The 17,532-nt window shown below is 55.4% G+C and overlaps 18 non-coding genes across 18 annotated transcripts; all 18 read left to right on the forward strand.

The window, feature by feature from the left end:
- The first annotated feature begins 534 nt into the window (after positions 1-534).
- Positions 535-652, forward strand: LOC126148540 (5S ribosomal RNA). Its single transcript, XR_007530523.1, has one exon. It is a non-coding gene; the product is annotated as a 5S ribosomal RNA (ribosomal RNA).
- An 844-nt stretch (positions 653-1,496) lies between these two features.
- LOC126148459 (5S ribosomal RNA) lies at positions 1,497-1,615 on the forward strand. Its single transcript, XR_007530446.1, has one exon. It is a non-coding gene; the product is annotated as a 5S ribosomal RNA (ribosomal RNA).
- Positions 1,616-2,459: 844 nt separating this feature from the next.
- LOC126148485 (5S ribosomal RNA) lies at positions 2,460-2,578 on the forward strand. Its single transcript, XR_007530471.1, has one exon. It is a non-coding gene; the product is annotated as a 5S ribosomal RNA (ribosomal RNA).
- An 844-nt stretch (positions 2,579-3,422) lies between these two features.
- On the forward strand, positions 3,423-3,541 carry LOC126148546 (5S ribosomal RNA). Its single transcript, XR_007530527.1, has one exon. It is a non-coding gene; the product is annotated as a 5S ribosomal RNA (ribosomal RNA).
- An 833-nt stretch (positions 3,542-4,374) lies between these two features.
- Positions 4,375-4,493, forward strand: LOC126148558 (5S ribosomal RNA). Its single transcript, XR_007530538.1, has one exon. It is a non-coding gene; the product is annotated as a 5S ribosomal RNA (ribosomal RNA).
- An 835-nt stretch (positions 4,494-5,328) lies between these two features.
- On the forward strand, positions 5,329-5,447 carry LOC126148486 (5S ribosomal RNA). The gene has a single exon (XR_007530472.1). It is a non-coding gene; the product is annotated as a 5S ribosomal RNA (ribosomal RNA).
- Positions 5,448-6,283: 836 nt separating this feature from the next.
- On the forward strand, positions 6,284-6,402 carry LOC126148570 (5S ribosomal RNA). The gene has a single exon (XR_007530549.1). It is a non-coding gene; the product is annotated as a 5S ribosomal RNA (ribosomal RNA).
- Positions 6,403-7,237: 835 nt separating this feature from the next.
- Positions 7,238-7,356, forward strand: LOC126148582 (5S ribosomal RNA). The gene has a single exon (XR_007530560.1). It is a non-coding gene; the product is annotated as a 5S ribosomal RNA (ribosomal RNA).
- An 836-nt stretch (positions 7,357-8,192) lies between these two features.
- LOC126148487 (5S ribosomal RNA) lies at positions 8,193-8,311 on the forward strand. The gene has a single exon (XR_007530473.1). It is a non-coding gene; the product is annotated as a 5S ribosomal RNA (ribosomal RNA).
- An 845-nt stretch (positions 8,312-9,156) lies between these two features.
- On the forward strand, positions 9,157-9,275 carry LOC126148465 (5S ribosomal RNA). The gene has a single exon (XR_007530452.1). It is a non-coding gene; the product is annotated as a 5S ribosomal RNA (ribosomal RNA).
- An 835-nt stretch (positions 9,276-10,110) lies between these two features.
- LOC126148490 (5S ribosomal RNA) lies at positions 10,111-10,229 on the forward strand. Its single transcript, XR_007530475.1, has one exon. It is a non-coding gene; the product is annotated as a 5S ribosomal RNA (ribosomal RNA).
- Positions 10,230-11,074: 845 nt separating this feature from the next.
- On the forward strand, positions 11,075-11,193 carry LOC126148477 (5S ribosomal RNA). The gene has a single exon (XR_007530463.1). It is a non-coding gene; the product is annotated as a 5S ribosomal RNA (ribosomal RNA).
- Positions 11,194-12,038: 845 nt separating this feature from the next.
- On the forward strand, positions 12,039-12,157 carry LOC126148491 (5S ribosomal RNA). The gene has a single exon (XR_007530476.1). It is a non-coding gene; the product is annotated as a 5S ribosomal RNA (ribosomal RNA).
- Positions 12,158-13,002: 845 nt separating this feature from the next.
- Positions 13,003-13,121, forward strand: LOC126148492 (5S ribosomal RNA). Its single transcript, XR_007530477.1, has one exon. It is a non-coding gene; the product is annotated as a 5S ribosomal RNA (ribosomal RNA).
- Positions 13,122-13,966: 845 nt separating this feature from the next.
- On the forward strand, positions 13,967-14,085 carry LOC126148493 (5S ribosomal RNA). The gene has a single exon (XR_007530478.1). It is a non-coding gene; the product is annotated as a 5S ribosomal RNA (ribosomal RNA).
- An 845-nt stretch (positions 14,086-14,930) lies between these two features.
- On the forward strand, positions 14,931-15,049 carry LOC126148489 (5S ribosomal RNA). The gene has a single exon (XR_007530474.1). It is a non-coding gene; the product is annotated as a 5S ribosomal RNA (ribosomal RNA).
- An 844-nt stretch (positions 15,050-15,893) lies between these two features.
- On the forward strand, positions 15,894-16,012 carry LOC126148500 (5S ribosomal RNA). The gene has a single exon (XR_007530485.1). It is a non-coding gene; the product is annotated as a 5S ribosomal RNA (ribosomal RNA).
- Positions 16,013-16,856: 844 nt separating this feature from the next.
- Positions 16,857-16,975, forward strand: LOC126148494 (5S ribosomal RNA). Its single transcript, XR_007530479.1, has one exon. It is a non-coding gene; the product is annotated as a 5S ribosomal RNA (ribosomal RNA).
- Positions 16,976-17,532: the final 557 nt, after the last annotated feature.

Consider the following 17,532-nt stretch of genomic DNA (forward strand, 5'->3'; position numbering starts at 1 on the left):
CCCGCAGACGTTTGTCGTGCTTGCGCTGTCATATGGACCACGACCCGAGCGGCAGCGAGCGGCAGTCGAGCAAAGTCGGGACAAGTCGGGACGGGGACAGGGACAGGGATAGGAATGGTGCGAATGCACTGCAAATTACGCAGACACCTGGTGTGAGGCGAGGCGAGGCGAGGCGAGGCGAGGAAGCCCACATCGCTACCAGTGGGCCCTCCAGCACGACACTGCCGCACCCCGCACAGGCCCTCCGCTGAACACCAGGGACAAGATGCGTCCTCCGCTAGTGTCGAAGGCTGCACGCGCCCAGCGAATGACAGGGGGTGCAACGAGCAGCAGTGCGTCTCACACACGCGGCGGTGCGCCCGCCAATTCGGCCGTCACTCTGCTGGGACGCCGGGCGCGCCTCCCCGCGCCGTCCTCGAGGAACTGGCGGTTGCGGAAGGAAGCGCTTTCGTCAAATGCGGCCGAAAACTAACATTTTGTGTGTTGGGAGAAAAGCCGAAAGCGAATTCTGCCGTGCTCCTACTTTAGATGAGCGCCAACGGCCATACCATGATGAATACACCGGTTCTCGTCCGATCACCGAGTTAAGCGTCATCGGGCCCGGCTAGTACTTGGATGGGTGACCGCCTGGGAAACCCGGGTGCTGTTGGCTCCCTTCCTGTTTTTTTTTGTTATGTCGCCAGCCCAATTTTCAAACTACCTTTCTGTTGTGACAAAGATGCTTCCTTAAGCCTTTTAAACTACTGTAATGGTACGAAAATGCAGTAATTAACTCAGTTTGAGGGAGAATGTGCTAACCAAGTTTGCCAGAAGACTTTGAAAACGACAAAACAGTACGAATCGGCAGGTGACTTCTGAAATACGTCACCGCCTATTGTTGTGTAGGAGTTTAGAGTTCCAAATTTGATTTGTAACCACGAATTTATTCCTTAGTCGTCTCGTCTCGTCTCGTCTCGTCTCGTCCCGCAGACGTTTGTCGTGCTTGCGCTGTCATATGGACCACGACCCGAGCGGCAGCGAGCGGCAGTCGAGCAAAGTCGGGACAAGTCGGGACGGGGACAGGGACAGGGATAGGAATGGTGCGAATGCACTGCAAATTACGCAGACACCTGGTGTGAGGCGAGGCGAGGCGAGGCGAGGCGAGGAAGCCCACATCGCTACCAGTGGGCCCTCCAGCACGACACTGCCGCACCCCGCACAGGCCCTCCGCTGAACACCAGGGACAAGATGCGTCCTCCGCTAGTGTCGAAGGCTGCACGCGCCCAGCGAATGACAGGGGGTGCAACGAGCAGCAGTGCGTCTCACACACGCGGCGGTGCGCCCGCCAATTCGGCCGTCACTCTGCTGGGACGCCGGGCGCGCCTCCCCGCGCCGTCCTCGAGGAACTGGCGGTTGCGGAAGGAAGCGCTTTCGTCAAATGCGGCCGAAAACTAACATTTTGTGTGTTGGGAGAAAAGCCGAACGCGAAGTCTGCCGTGCTCCTACATTAGATGAGCGCCAACGGCCATACCATGATGAATACACCGGTTCTCGTCCGATCACCGAAGTTAAGCATCATCGGGCCCGGCTAGTACTTGGATGGGTGACCGCCTGGGAAACCCGGGTGCTGTTGGCTCCCTTCCTGTTTTTTTTTGTTATGTCGCCAGCCCAATTTTCAAACTACCTTTCTGTTGTGACAAAGATGCTTCCTTAAGCCTTTTAAACTACTGTAATGGTACGAAAATGCAGTAATTAACTCAGTTTGAGGGAGAATGTGCTAACCAAGTTTGCCAAGAAGACTTTGAAAACGACAAAACAGTACGAATCGGCAGGTGACTTCTGAAATACGTCACCGCCTATTGTTGTGTAGGAGTTTAGAGTTCCAAATTTGATTTGTAACCACGAATTTATTCCTTAGTCGTCTCGTCTCGTCTCGTCTCGTCTCGTCCCGCAGACGTTTGTCGTGCTTGCGCTGTCATATGGACCACGACCCGAGCGGCAGCGAGCGGCAGTCGAGCAAAGTCGGGACAAGTCGGGACGGGGACAGGGACAGGGATAGGAATGGTGCGAATGCACTGCAAATTACGCAGACACCTGGTGTGAGGCGAGGCGAGGCGAGCGAGGCGAGGAAGCCCACATCGCTACCAGTGGGCCCTCCAGCACGACACTGCCGCACCCCGCACAGGCCCTCCGCTGAACACCAGGGACAAGATGCGTCCTCCGCTAGTGTCGAAGGCTGCACGCGCCCAGCGAATGACAGGGGGTGCAACGAGCAGCAGTGCGTCTCACACACGCGGCGGTGCGCCCGCCAATTCGGCCGTCACTCTGCTGGGACGCCGGGCGCGCCTCCCCGCGCCGTCCTCGAGGAACTGGCGGTTGCGGAAGGAAGCGCTTTCGTCAAATGCGGCCGAAAACTAACATTTTGTGTGTTGGGAGAAAAGCCGAAAGCGAATTCTGCCGTGCTCCTACTTTAGATGAGCGCCAACGGCCATACCATGATGAATACACCGGTTCTCGTCCGATCACCGAAGTTAAGCGTCATCGGGCCCGGCTAGTACTTGGATGGGTGACCGCCTGGGAAACCCGGGTGCTGTTGGCTCCCTTCCTGTTTTTTTTTGTTATGTCGCCAGCCCAATTTTCAAACTACCTTTCTGTTGTGACAAAGATGCTTCCTTAAGCCTTTTAAACTACTGTAATGGTACGAAAATGCAGTAATTAACTCAGTTTGAGGGAGAATGTGCTAACCAAGTTTGCCAAGAAGACTTTGAAAACGACAAAACAGTACGAATCGGCAGGTGACTTCTGAAATACGTCACCGCCTATTGTTGTGTAGGAGTTTAGAGTTCCAAATTTGATTTGTAACCACGAATTTATTCCTTAGTCGTCTCGTCTCGTCTCGTCTCGTCTCGTCCCGCAGACGTTTGTCGTGCTTGCGCTGTCATATGGACCACGACCCGAGCGGCAGCGAGCGGCAGTCGAGCAAAGTCGGGACAAGTCGGGACGGGGACAGGGACAGGGATAGGAATGGTGCGAATGCACTGCAAATTACGCAGACACCTGGTGTGAGGCGAGGCGAGGCGAGGCGAGGCGAGGAAGCCACATCGCTACCAGTGGGCCCTCCAGCACGACACTGCCGCACCCCGCACAGGCCCTCCGCTGAACACCAGGGACAAGATGCGTCCTCCGCTAGTGTCGAAGGCTGCACGCGCCCAGCGAATGACAGGGGGTGCAACGAGCAGCAGTGCGTCTCACACACGCGGCGGTGCGCCCGCCAATTCGGCCGTCACTCTGCTGGGACGCCGGGCGCGCCTCCCCGCGCCGTCCTCGAGGAACTGGCGGTTGCGGAAGGAAGCGCTTTCGTCAAATGCGGCCGAAAACTAACATTTTGTGTGTTGGGAGAAAAGCCGAACGCGAAGTCTGCCGTGCTCCTACATTAGATGAGCGCCAACGGCCATACCATGATGAATACACCGGTTCTCGTCCGATCACCGAAGTTAAGCATCATCGGGCCCGGCTAGTACTTGGATGGGTGACCGCCTGGGAAACCCGGGTGCTGTTGGCTCCTTCCTGTTTTTTTTTGTTATGTCGCCAGCCCAATTTTCAAACTACCTTTCTGTTGTGACAAAGATGCTTCCTTAAGCCTTTTAAACTACTGTAATGGTACGAAAATGCAGTAATTAACTCAGTTTGAGGGAGAATGTGCTAACCAAGTTTGCCAAGAAGACTTTGAAAACGACAAAACAGTACGAATCGGCAGGTGACTTCTGAAATACGTCACCGCCTATTGTTGTGTAGGAGTTTAGAGTTCCAAATTTGATTTGTAACCACGAATTTATTCCTTAGTCGTCTCGTCTCGTCTCGTCTCGTCTCCTCCCGCAGACGTTTGTCGTGCTTGCGCTGTCATATGGACCACGACCCGAGCGGCAGCGAGCGGCAGTCGAGCAAAGTCGGGACAAGTCGGACGGGGACAGGGACAGGGATAGGAATGGTGCGAATGCACTGCAAATTTCGCAGACACCTGGTGTGAGGCGAGGCGAGGCGAGGAAGCCCACATCGCTACCAGTGGGCCCTCCAGCACGACACTGCCGCACCCCGCACAGGCCCTCCGCTGAACACCAGGGACAAGATGCGTCCTCCGCTAGTGTCGAAGGCTGCACGCGCCCAGCGAATGACAGGGGGTGCAACGAGCAGCAGTGCGTCTCACACACGCGGCGGTGCGCCCGCCAATTCGGCCGTCACTCTGCTGGGACGCCGGGCGCGCCTCCCCGCGCCGTCCTCGAGGAACTGGCGGTTGCGGAAGGAAGCGCTTTCGTCAAATGCGGCCGAAAACTAACATTTTGTGTGTTGGGAGAAAAGCCGAACGCGAAGTCTGCCGTGCTCCTACATTAGATGAGCGCCAACGGCCATACCATGATGAATACACCGGTTCTCGTCCGATCACCGAAGTTAAGCATCATCGGGCCCGGCTAGTACTTGGATGGGTGACCGCCTGGGAAACCCGGGTGCTGTTGGCTCCCTTCCTGTTTTTTTTTGTTATGTCGCCAGCCCAATTTTCAAACTACCTTTCTGTTGTGACAAAGATGCTTCCTTAAGCCTTTTAAACTACTGTAATGGTACGAAAATGCAGTAATTAACTCAGTTTGAGGGAGAATGTGCTAACCAAGTTTGCCAAGAAGACTTTGAAAACGACAAAACAGTACGAATCGGCAGGTGACTTCTGAAATACGTCACCGCCTATTGTTGTGTAGGAGTTTAGAGTTCCAAATTTGATTTGTAACCACGAATTTATTCCTTAGTCGTCTCGTCTCGTCTCGTCTCGTCTCCTCCCGCAGACGTTTGTCGTGCTTGCGCTGTCATATGGACCACGACCCGAGCGGCAGCGAGCGGCAGTCGAGCAAAGTCGGGACAAGTCGGGACGGGGACAGGGACAGGGATAGGAATGGTGCGAATGCACTGCAAATTTCGCAGACACCTGGTGTGAGGCGAGGCGAGGCGAGGAAGCCCACATCGCTACCAGTGGGCCCTCCAGCACGACACTGCCGCACCCCGCACAGGCCCTCCGCTGAACACCAGGACAAGATGCGTCCTCCGCTAGTGTCGAAGGCTGCACGCGCCCAGCGAATGACAGGGGGTGCAAACGAGCAGCAGTGCGTCTCACACACGCGGCGGTGCGCCCGCCAATTCGGCCGTCACTCTGCTGGGACGCCGGGCGCGCCTCCCCGCGCCGTCCTCGAGGAACTGGCGGTTGCGGAAGGAAGCGCTTTCGTCAAATGCGGCCGAAAACTAACATTTTGTGTGTTGGGAGAAAAGCCGAAAGCGAATTCTGCCGTGCTCCTACTTTAGATGAGCGCCAACGGCCATACCATGATGAATACACCGGTTCTCGTCCGATCACCGAAGTTAAGCGTCATCGGGCCCGGCTAGTACTTGGATGGGTGACCGCCTGGGAAACCCGGGTGCTGTTGGCTCCCTTCCTGTTTTTTTTTGTTATGTCGCCAGCCCAATTTTCAAACTACCTTTCTGTTGTGACAAAGATGCTTCCTTAAGCCATTTAAACTACTGTAATGGTACGAAAATGCAGTAATTAACTCAGTTTGAGGGAGAATGTGCTAACCAAGTTTGCCAAGAAGACTTTGAAAACGACAAAACAGTACGAATCGGCAGGTGACTTCTGAAATACGTCACCGCCTATTGTTGTGTAGGAGTTTAGAGTTCCAAATTTGATTTGTAACCACGAATTTATTCCTTAGTCGTCTCGTCTCGTCTCGTCTCGTCTCGTCCCGCAGACGTTTGTCGTGCTTGCGCTGTCATATGGACCACGACCCGAGCGGCAGCGAGCGGCAGTCGAGCAAAGTCGGGACAAGTCGGGACGGGGACAGGGACAGGGATAGGAATGGTGCGAATGCACTGCAAATTTCGCAGACACCTGGTGTGAGGCGAGGCGAGGCGAGGAAGCCCACATCGCTACCAGTGGGCCCTCCAGCACGACACTGCCGCACCCCGCACAGGCCCTCCGCTGAACACCAGGGACAAGATGCGTCCTCCGCTAGTGTCGAAGGCTGCACGCGCCCAGCGAATGACAGGGGGTGCAACGAGCAGCAGTGCGTCTCACACACGCGGCGGTGCGCCCGCCAATTCGGCCGTCACTCTGCTGGGACGCCGGGCGCGGCCTCCCCGCGCCGTCCTCGAGGAACTGGCGGTTGCGGAAGGAAGCGCTTTCGTCAAATGCGGCCGAAAACTAACATTTTGTGTGTTGGGAGAAAAGCCGAACGCGAAGTCTGCCGTGCTCCTACATTAGATGAGCGCCAACGGCCATACCATGATGAATACACCGGTTCTCGTCCGATCACCGAAGTTAAGCATCATCGGGCCCGGCTAGTACTTGGATGGGTGACCGCCTGGGAAACCCGGGTGCTGTTGGCTCCCTTCCTGTTTTTTTTTGTTATGTCGCCAGCCCAATTTTCAAACTACCTTTCTGTTGTGACAAAGATGCTTCCTTAAGCCTTTTAAACTACTGTAATGGTACGAAAATGCAGTAATTAACTCAGTTTGAGGGAGAATGTGCTAACCAAGTTTGCCAAGAAGACTTTGAAAACGACAAAACAGTACGAATCGGCAGGTGACTTCTGAAATACGTCACCGCCTATTGTTGTGTAGGAGTTTAGAGTTCCAAATTTGATTTGTAACCACGAATTTATTCCTTAGTCGTCTCGTCTCGTCTCGTCTCGTCTCCTCCCGCAGACGTTTGTCGTGCTTGCGCTGTCATATGGACCACGACCCGAGCGGCAGCGAGCGGCAGTCGAGCAAAGTCGGGACAAGTCGGGACGGGGACAGGGACAGGGATAGGAATGGTGCGAATGCACTGCAAATTTCGCAGACACCTGGTGTGAGGCGAGGCGAGGCGAGGAAGCCCACATCGCTACCAGTGGGCCCTCCAGCACGACACTGCCGCACCCCGCACAGGCCCTCCGCTGAACACCAGGGACAAGATGCGTCCTCCGCTAGTGTCGAAGGCTGCACGCGCCCAGCGAATGACAGGGGGTGCAACGAGCAGCAGTGCGTCTCACACACGCGGCGGTGCGCCCGCCAATTCGGCCGTCACTCTGCTGGGACGCCGGGCGCGCCTCCCCGCGCCGTCCTCGAGGAACTGGCGGTTGCGGAAGGAAGCGCTTTCGTCAAATGCGGCCGAAAACTAACATTTTGTGTGTTGGGAGAAAAGCCGAACGCGAAGTCTGCCGTGCTCCTACATTAGATGAGCGCCAACGGCCATACCATGATGAATACACCGGTTCTCGTCCGATCACCGAAGTTAAGCATCATCGGGCCCGGCTAGTACTTGGATGGGTGACCGCCTGGGAAACCCGGGTGCTGTTGGCTCCCTTCCTGTTTTTTTTTTGTTATGTCGCCAGCCCAATTTTCAAACTACCTTTCTGTTGTGACAAAGATGCTTCCTTAAGCCTTTTAAACTACTGTAATGGTACGAAAATGCAGTAATTAACTCAGTTTGAGGGAGAATGTGCTAACCAAGTTTGCCAAGAAGACTTTGAAAACGACAAAACAGTACGAATCGGCAGGTGACTTCTGAAATACGTCACCGCCTATTGTTGTGTAGGAGTTTAGAGTTCCAAATTTGATTTGTAACCACGAATTTATTCCTTAGTCGTCTCGTCTCGTCTCGTCTCGTCTCGTCCCGCAGACGTTTGTCGTGCTTGCGCTGTCATATGGACCACGACCCGAGCGGCAGCGAGCGGCAGTCGAGCAAAGTCGGGACAAGTCGGGACGGGGACAGGGACAGGGATAGGAATGGTGCGAATGCACTGCAAATTTCGCAGACACCTGGTGTGAGGCGAGGCGAGGCGAGGAAGCCCACATCGCTACCAGTGGGCCCTCCAGCACGACACTGCCGCACCCCGCACAGGCCCTCCGCTGAACACCAGGGACAAGATGCGTCCTCCGCTAGTGTCGAAGGCTGCACGCGCCCAGCGAATGACAGGGGGTGCAACGAGCAGCAGTGCGTCTCACACACGCGGCGGTGCGCCCGCCAATTCGGCCGTCACTCTGCTGGGACGCCGGGCGCGCCTCCCCGCGCCGTCCTCGAGGAACTGGCGGTTGCGGAAGGAAGCGCTTTCGTCAAATGCGGCCGAAAACTAACATTTTGTGTGTTGGGAGAAAAGCCGAAAGCGAATTCTGCCGTGCTCCTACTTTAGATGAGCGCCAACGGCCATACCATGATGAATACACCGGTTCTCGTCCGATCACCGAAGTTAAGCGTCATCGGGCCCGGCTAGTACTTGGATGGGTGACCGCCTGGGAAACCCGGGTGCTGTTGGCTCCCTTCCTGTTTTTTTTTGTTATGTCGCCAGCCCAATTTTCAAACTACCTTTCTGTTGTGACAAAGATGCTTCCTTAAGCCATTTAAACTACTGTAATGGTACGAAAATGCAGTAATTAACTCAGTTTGAGGGAGAATGTGCTAACCAAGTTTGCCAAGAAGACTTTGAAAACGACAAAACAGTACGAATCGGCAGGTGACTTCTGAAATACGTCACCGCCTATTGTTGTGTAGGAGTTTAGAGTTCCAAATTTGATTTGTAACCACGAATTTATTCCTTAGTCGTCTCGTCTCGTCTCGTCTCGTCTCGTCCCGCAGACGTTTGTCGTGCTTGCGCTGTCATATGGACCACGACCCGAGCGGCAGCGAGCGGCAGTCGAGCAAAGTCGGGACAAGTCGGGACGGGGACAGGGACAGGGATAGGAATGGTGCGAATGCACTGCAAATTACGCAGACACCTGGTGTGAGGCGAGGCGAGGCGAGGCGAGGCGAGGAAGCCCACATCGCTACCAGTGGGCCCTCCAGCACGACACTGCCGCACCCCGCACAGGCCCTCCGCTGAACACCAGGGACAAGATGCGTCCTCCGCTAGTGTCGAAGGCTGCACGCGCCCAGCGAATGACAGGGGGTGCAACGAGCAGCAGTGCGTCTCACACACGCGGCGGTGCGCCCGCCAATTCGGCCGTCACTCTGCTGGGACGCCGGGCGCGCCTCCCCGCGCCGTCCTCGAGGAACTGGCGGTTGCGGAAGGAAGCGCTTTCGTCAAATGCGGCCGAAAACTAACATTTTGTGTGTTGGGAGAAAAGCCGAACGCGAAGTCTGCCGTGCTCCTACATTAGATGAGCGCCAACGGCCATACCATGATGAATACACCGGTTCTCGTCCGATCACCGAAGTTAAGCATCATCGGGCCCGGCTAGTACTTGGATGGGTGACCGCCTGGGAAACCCGGGTGCTGTTGGCTCCCTTCCTGTTTTTTTTTGTTATGTCGCCAGCCCAATTTTCAAACTACCTTTCTGTTGTGACAAAGATGCTTCCTTAAGCCTTTTAAACTACTGTAATGGTACGAAAATGCAGTAATTAACTCAGTTTGAGGGAGAATGTGCTAACCAAGTTTGCCAAGAAGACTTTGAAAACGACAAAACAGTACGAATCGGCAGGTGACTTCTGAAATACGTCACCGCCTATTGTTGTGTAGGAGTTTAGAGTTCCAAATTTGATTTGTAACCACGAATTTATTCCTTAGTCGTCTCGTCTCGTCTCGTCTCGTCTCCTCCCGCAGACGTTTGTCGTGCTTGCGCTGTCATATGGACCACGACCCGAGCGGCAGCGAGCGGCAGTCGAGCAAAGTCGGGACAAGTCGGGACGGGGACAGGGACAGGGATAGGAATGGTGCGAATGCACTGCAAATTTCGCAGACACCTGGTGTGAGGCGAGGCGAGGCGAGGAAGCCCACATCGCTACCAGTGGGCCCTCCAGCACGACACTGCCGCACCCCGCACAGGCCCTCCGCTGAACACCAGGGACAAGATGCGTCCTCCGCTAGTGTCGAAGGCTGCACGCGCCCAGCGAATGACAGGGGGTGCAACGAGCAGCAGTGCGTCTCACACACGCGGCGGTGCGCCCGCCAATTCGGCCGTCACTCTGCTGGGACGCCGGGCGCGCCTCCCCGCGCCGTCCTCGAGGAACTGGCGGTTGCGGAAGGAAGCGCTTTCGTCAAATGCGGCCGAAAACTAACATTTTGTGTGTTGGGAGAAAAGCCGAAAGCGAATTCTGCCGTGCTCCTACTTTAGATGAGCGCCAACGGCCATACCATGATGAATACACCGGTTCTCGTCCGATCACCGAAGTTAAGCGTCATCGGGCCCGGCTAGTACTTGGATGGGTGACCGCCTGGGAAACCCGGGTGCTGTTGGCTCCCTTCCTGTTTTTTTTTGTTATGTCGCCAGCCCAATTTTCAAACTACCTTTCTGTTGTGACAAAGATGCTTCCTTAAGCCATTTAAACTACTGTAATGGTACGAAAATGCAGTAATTAACTCAGTTTGAGGGAGAATGTGCTAACCAAGTTTGCCAAGAAGACTTTGAAAACGACAAAACAGTACGAATCGGCAGGTGACTTCTGAAATACGTCACCGCCTATTGTTGTGTAGGAGTTTAGAGTTCCAAATTTGATTTGTAACCACGAATTTATTCCTTAGTCGTCTCGTCTCGTCTCGTCTCGTCTCGTCCCGCAGACGTTTGTCGTGCTTGCGCTGTCATATGGACCACGACCCGAGCGGCAGCGAGCGGCAGTCGAGCAAAGTCGGGACAAGTCGGGACGGGGACAGGGACAGGGATAGGAATGGTGCGAATGCACTGCAAATTACGCAGACACCTGGTGTGAGGCGAGGCGAGGCGAGGCGAGGCGAGGAAGCCCACATCGCTACCAGTGGGCCCTCCAGCACGACACTGCCGCACCCCGCACAGGCCCTCCGCTGAACACCAGGGACAAGATGCGTCCTCCGCTAGTGTCGAAGGCTGCACGCGCCCAGCGAATGACAGGGGGTGCAACGAGCAGCAGTGCGTCTCACACACGCGGCGGTGCGCCCGCCAATTCGGCCGTCACTCTGCTGGGACGCCGGGCGCGCCTCCCCGCGCCGTCCTCGAGGAACTGGCGGTTGCGGAAGGAAGCGCTTTCGTCAAATGCGGCCGAAAATTAACATTTTGTGTGTTGGGAGAAAAGCCGAACGCGAATTCTGCCGTGCTCCTACATTAGATGAGCGCCAACGGCCATACCATGATGAATACACCGGTTCTCGTCCGATCACCGAAGTTAAGCATCATCGGGCCCGGCTAGTACTTGGATGGGTGACCGCCTGGGAAACCCGGGTGCTGTTGGCTCCCTTCCTGTTTTTTTTTGTTATGTCGCCAGCCCAATTTTCAAACTACCTTTCTGTTGTGACAAAGATGCTTCCTTAAGCCTTTTAAACTACTGTAATGGTACGAAAATGCAGTAATTAACTCAGTTTGAGGGAGAATGTGCTAACCAAGTTTGCCAAGAAGACTTTGAAAACGACAAAACAGTACGAATCGGCAGGTGACTTCTGAAATACGTCACCGCCTATTGTTGTGTAGGAGTTTAGAGTTCCAAATTTGATTTGTAACCACGAATTTATTCCTTAGTCGTCTCGTCTCGTCTCGTCTCGTCTCGTCCCGCAGACGTTTGTCGTGCTTGCGCTGTCATATGGACCACGACCCGAGCGGCAGCGAGCGGCAGTCGAGCAAAGTCGGGACAAGTCGGGACGGGGACAGGGACAGGGATAGGAATGGTGCGAATGCACTGCAAATTTCGCAGACACCTGGTGTGAGGCGAGGCGAGGCGAGGCGAGGCGAGGAAGCCCACATCGCTACCAGTGGGCCCTCCAGCACGACACTGCCGCACCCCGCACAGGCCCTCCGCTGAACACCAGGGACAAGATGCGTCCTCCGCTAGTGTCGAAGGCTGCACGCGCCCAGCGAATGACAGGGGGTGCAACGAGCAGCAGTGCGTCTCACACACGCGGCGGTGCGCCCGCCAATTCGGCCGTCACTCTGCTGGGACGCCGGGCGCGCCTCCCCGCGCCGTCCTCGAGGAACTGGCGGTTGCGGAAGGAAGCGCTTTCGTCAAATGCGGCCGAAAACTAACATTTTGTGTGTTGGGAGAAAAGCCGAAAGCGAATTCTGCCGTGCTCCTACTTTAGATGAGCGCCAACGGCCATACCATGATGAATACACCGGTTCTCGTCCGATCACCGAAGTTAAGCGTCATCGGGCCCGGCTAGTACTTGGATGGGTGACCGCCTGGGAAACCCGGGTGCTGTTGGCTCCCTTCCTGTTTTTTTTTGTTATGTCGCCAGCCCAATTTTCAAACTACCTTTCTGTTGTGACAAAGATGCTTCCTTAAGCCTTTTAAACTACTGTAATGGTACGAAAATGCAGTAATTAACTCAGTTTGAGGGAGAATGTGCTAACCAAGTTTGCCAAGAAGACTTTGAAAACGACAAAACAGTACGAATCGGCAGGTGACTTCTGAAATACGTCACCGCCTATTGTTGTGTAGGAGTTTAGAGTTCCAAATTTGATTTGTAACCACGAATTTATTCCTTAGTCGTCTCGTCTCGTCTCGTCTCGTCTCCTCCCGCAGACGTTTGTCGTGCTTGCGCTGTCATATGGACCACGACCCGAGCGGCAGCGAGCGGCAGTCGAGCAAAGTCGGGACAAGTCGGGACGGGGACAGGGACAGGGATAGGAATGGTGCGAATGCACTGCAAATTTCGCAGACACCTGGTGTGAGGCGAGGCGAGGCGAGGCGAGGCGAGGAAGCCCACATCGCTACCAGTGGGCCCTCCAGCACGACACTGCCGCACCCCGCACAGGCCCTCCGCTGAACACCAGGGACAAGATGCGTCCTCCGCTAGTGTCGAAGGCTGCACGCGCCCAGCGAATGACAGGGGGTGCAACGAGCAGCAGTGCGTCTCACACACGCGGCGGTGCGCCCGCCAATTCGGCCGTCACTCTGCTGGGACGCCGGGCGCGCCTCCCCGCGCCGTCCTCGAGGAACTGGCGGTTGCGGAAGGAAGCGCTTTCGTCAAATGCGGCCGAAAACTAACATTTTGTGTGTTGGGAGAAAAGCCGAAAGCGAATTCTGCCGTGCTCCTACTTTAGATGAGCGCCAACGGCCATACCATGATGAATACACCGGTTCTCGTCCGATCACCGAAGTTAAGCGTCATCGGGCCCGGCTAGTACTTGGATGGGTGACCGCCTGGGAAACCCGGGTGCTGTTGGCTCCCTTCCTGTTTTTTTTTGTTATGTCGCCAGCCCAATTTTCAAACTACCTTTCTGTTGTGACAAAGATGCTTCCTTAAGCCTTTTAAACTACTGTAATGGTACGAAAATGCAGTAATTAACTCAGTTTGAGGGAGAATGTGCTAACCAAGTTTGCCAAGAAGACTTTGAAAACGACAAAACAGTACGAATCGGCAGGTGACTTCTGAAATACGTCACCGCCTATTGTTGTGTAGGAGTTTAGAGTTCCAAATTTGATTTGTAACCACGAATTTATTCCTTAGTCGTCTCGTCTCGTCTCGTCTCGTCTCGTCCCGCAGACGTTTGTCGTGCTTGCGCTGTCATATGGACCACGACCCGAGCGGCAGCGAGCGGCAGTCGAGCAAAGTCGGGACAAGTCGGGACGGGGACAGGGACAGGGATAGGAATGGTGCGAATGCACTGCAAATTACGCAGACACCTGGTGTGAGGCGAGGCGAGGCGAGGCGAGGCGAGGAAGCCCACATCGCTACCAGTGGGCCCTCCAGCACGACACTGCCGCACCCCGCACAGGCCCTCCGCTGAACACCAGGGACAAGATGCGTCCTCCGCTAGTGTCGAAGGCTGCACGCGCCCAGCGAATGACAGGGGGTGCAACGAGCAGCAGTGCGTCTCACACACGCGGCGGTGCGCCCGCCAATTCGGCCGTCACTCTGCTGGGACGCCGGGCGCGCCTCCCCGCGCCGTCCTCGAGGAACTGGCGGTTGCGGAAGGAAGCGCTTTCGTCAAATGCGGCCGAAAACTAACATTTTGTGTGTTGGGAGAAAAGCCGAAAGCGAATTCTGCCGTGCTCCTACTTTAGATGAGCGCCAACGGCCATACCATGATGAATACACCGGTTCTCGTCCGATCACCGAAGTTAAGCGTCATCGGGCCCGGCTAGTACTTGGATGGGTGACCGCCTGGGAAACCCGGGTGCTGTTGGCTCCCTTCCTGTTTTTTTTTGTTATGTCGCCAGCCCAATTTTCAAACTACCTTTCTGTTGTGACAAAGATGCTTCCTTAAGCCTTTTAAACTACTGTAATGGTACGAAAATGCAGTAATTAACTCAGTTTGAGGGAGAATGTGCTAACCAAGTTTGCCAAGAAGACTTTGAAAACGACAAAACAGTACGAATCGGCAGGTGACTTCTGAAATACGTCACCGCCTATTGTTGTGTAGGAGTTTAGAGTTCCAAATTTGATTTGTAACCACGAATTTATTCCTTAGTCGTCTCGTCTCGTCTCGTCTCGTCTCGTCCCGCAGACGTTTGTCGTGCTTGCGCTGTCATATGGACCACGACCCGAGCGGCAGCGAGCGGCAGTCGAGCAAAGTCGGGACAAGTCGGGACGGGGACAGGGACAGGGATAGGAATGGTGCGAATGCACTGCAAATTACGCAGACACCTGGTGTGAGGCGAGGCGAGGCGAGGCGAGGCGAGGAAGCCCACATCGCTACCAGTGGGCCCTCCAGCACGACACTGCCGCACCCCGCACAGGCCCTCCGCTGAACACCAGGGACAAGATGCGTCCTCCGCTAGTGTCGAAGGCTGCACGCGCCCAGCGAATGACAGGGGGTGCAACGAGCAGCAGTGCGTCTCACACACGCGGCGGTGCGCCCGCCAATTCGGCCGTCACTCTGCTGGGACGCCGGGCGCGCCTCCCCGCGCCGTCCTCGAGGAACTGGCGGTTGCGGAAGGAAGCGCTTTCGTCAAATGCGGCCGAAAACTAACATTTTGTGTGTTGGGAGAAAAGCCGAACGCGAATTCTGCCGTGCTCCTACATTAGATGAGCGCCAACGGCCATACCATGATGAATACACCGGTTCTCGTCCGATCACCGAAGTTAAGCATCATCGGGCCCGGCTAGTACTTGGATGGGTGACCGCCTGGGAAACCCGGGTGCTGTTGGCTCCCTTCCTGTTTTTTTTTGTTATGTCGCCAGCCCAATTTTCAAACTACCTTTCTGTTGTGACAAAGATGCTTCCTTAAGCCTTTTAAACTACTGTAATGGTACGAAAATGCAGTAATTAACTCAGTTTGAGGGAGAATGTGCTAACCAAGTTTGCCAAGAAGACTTTGAAAACGACAAAACAGTACGAATCGGCAGGTGACTTCTGAAATACGTACCGCCTATTGTTGTGTAGGAGTTTAGAGTTCCAAATTTGATTTGTAACCACGAATTTATTCCTTAGTCGTCTCGTCTCGTCTCGTCTCGTCTCGTCCCGCAGACGTTTGTCGTGCTTGCGCTGTCATATGGACCACGACCCGAGCGGCAGCGAGCGGCAGTCGAGCAAAGTCGGGACAAGTCGGGACGGGGACAGGGACAGGGATAGGAATGGTGCGAATGCACTGCAAATTTCGCAGACACCTGGTGTGAGGCGAGGCGAGGCGAGGCGAGGCGAGGAAGCCCACATCGCTACCAGTGGGCCCTCCAGCACGACACTGCCGCACCCCGCACAGGCCCTCCGCTGAACACCAGGGACAAGTTGCGTCCTCCGCTAGTGTCGAAGGCTGCACGCGCCCAGCGAATGACAGGGGGTGCAACGAGCAGCAGTGCGTCTCACACACGCGGCGGTGCGCCCGCCAATTCGGCCGTCACTCTGCTGGGACGCCGGGCGCGCCTCCCCGCGCCGTCCTCGAGGAACTGGCGGTTGCGGAAGGAAGCGCTTTCGTCAAATGCGGCCGAAAACTAACATTTTGTGTGTTGGGAGAAAGGCCGAACGCGAATTCTGCCGTGCTCCTACATTAGATGAGCGCCAACGGCCATACCATGATGAATACACCGGTTCTCGTCCGATCACCGAAGTTAAGCATCATCGGGCCCGGCTAGTACTTGGATGGGTGACCGCCTGGGAAACCCGGGTGCTGTTGGCTCCCTTCCTGTTTTTTTTTGTTATGTCGCCAGCCCAATTTTCAAACTACCTTTCTGTTGTGACAAAGATGCTTCCTTAAGCCTTTTAAACTACTGTAATGGTACGAAAATGCAGTAATTAACTCAGTTTGAGGGAGAATGTGCTAACCAAGTTTGCCAAGAAGACTTTGAAAACGACAAAACAGTACGAATCGGCAGGTGACTTCTGAAATACGTACCGCCTATTGTTGTGTAGGAGTTTAGAGTTCCAAATTTGATTTGTAACCACGAATTTATTCCTTAGTCGTCTCGTCTCGTCTCGTCTCGTCTCCTCCCGCAGACGTTTGTCGTGCTTGCGCTGTCATATGGACCACGACCCGAGCGGCAGCGAGCGGCAGTCGAGCAAAGTCGGGACAAGTCGGGACGGGGACAGGGACAGGGATAGGAATGGTGCGAATGCACTGCAAATTTCGCAGACACCTGGTGTGAGGCGAGGCGAGGCGAGGCGAGGCGAGGAAGCCCACATCGCTACCAGTGGGCCCTCCAGCACGACACTGCCGCACCCCGCACAGGCCCTCCGCTGAACACCAGGGACAAGATGCGTCCTCCGCTAGTGTCGAAGGCTGCACGCGCCCAGCGAATGACAGGGGGTGCAACGAGCAGCAGTGCGTCTCACACACGCGGCGGTGCGCCCGCCAATTCGGCCGTCACTCTGCTGGGACGCCGGGCGCGCCTCCCCGCGCCGTCCTCGAGGAACTGGCGGTTGCGGAAGGAAGCGCTTTCGTCAAATGCGGCCGAAAACTAACATTTTGTGTGTTGGGAGAAAAGCCGAAAGCGAATTCTGCCGTGCTCCTACTTTAGATGAGCGCCAACGGCCATACCATGATGAATACACCGGTTCTCGTCCGATCACCGAAGTTAAGCGTCATCGGGCCCGGCTAGTACTTGGATGGGTGACCGCCTGGGAAACCCGGGTGCTGTTGGCTCCCTTCCTGTTTTTTTTTGTTATGTCGCCAGCCCAATTTTCAAACTACCTTTCTGTTGTGACAAAGATGCTTCCTTAAGCCTTTTAAACTACTGTAATGGTACGAAAATGCAGTAATTAACTCAGTTTGAGGGAGAATGTGCTAACCAAGTTTGCCAAGAAGACTTTGAAAACGACAAAACAGTACGAATCGGCAGGTGACTTCTGAAATACGTCACCGCCTATTGTTGTGTAGGAGTTTAGAGTTCCAAATTTGATTTGTAACCACGAATTTATTCCTTAGTCGTCTCGTCTCGTCTCGTCTCGTCTCGTCCCGCAGACGTTTGTCGTGCTTGCGCTGTCATATGGACCACGACCCGAGCGGCAGCGAGCGGCAGTCGAGCAAAGTCGGGACAAGTCGGGACGGGGACAGGGACAGGGATAGGAATGGTGCGAATGCACTGCAAATTACGCAGACACCTGGTGTGAGGCGAGGCGAGGCGAGGCGAGGCGAGGAAGCCCACATCGCTACCAGTGGGCCCTCCAGCACGACACTGCCGCACCCCGCACAGGCCCTCC

The sequence above is a fragment of the Schistocerca cancellata genome, unplaced genomic scaffold (genome assembly GCF_023864275.1).
Source record: "Schistocerca cancellata isolate TAMUIC-IGC-003103 unplaced genomic scaffold, iqSchCanc2.1 HiC_scaffold_888, whole genome shotgun sequence".
Lineage (NCBI taxonomy): Eukaryota > Metazoa > Arthropoda > Insecta > Orthoptera > Acrididae > Schistocerca > Schistocerca cancellata.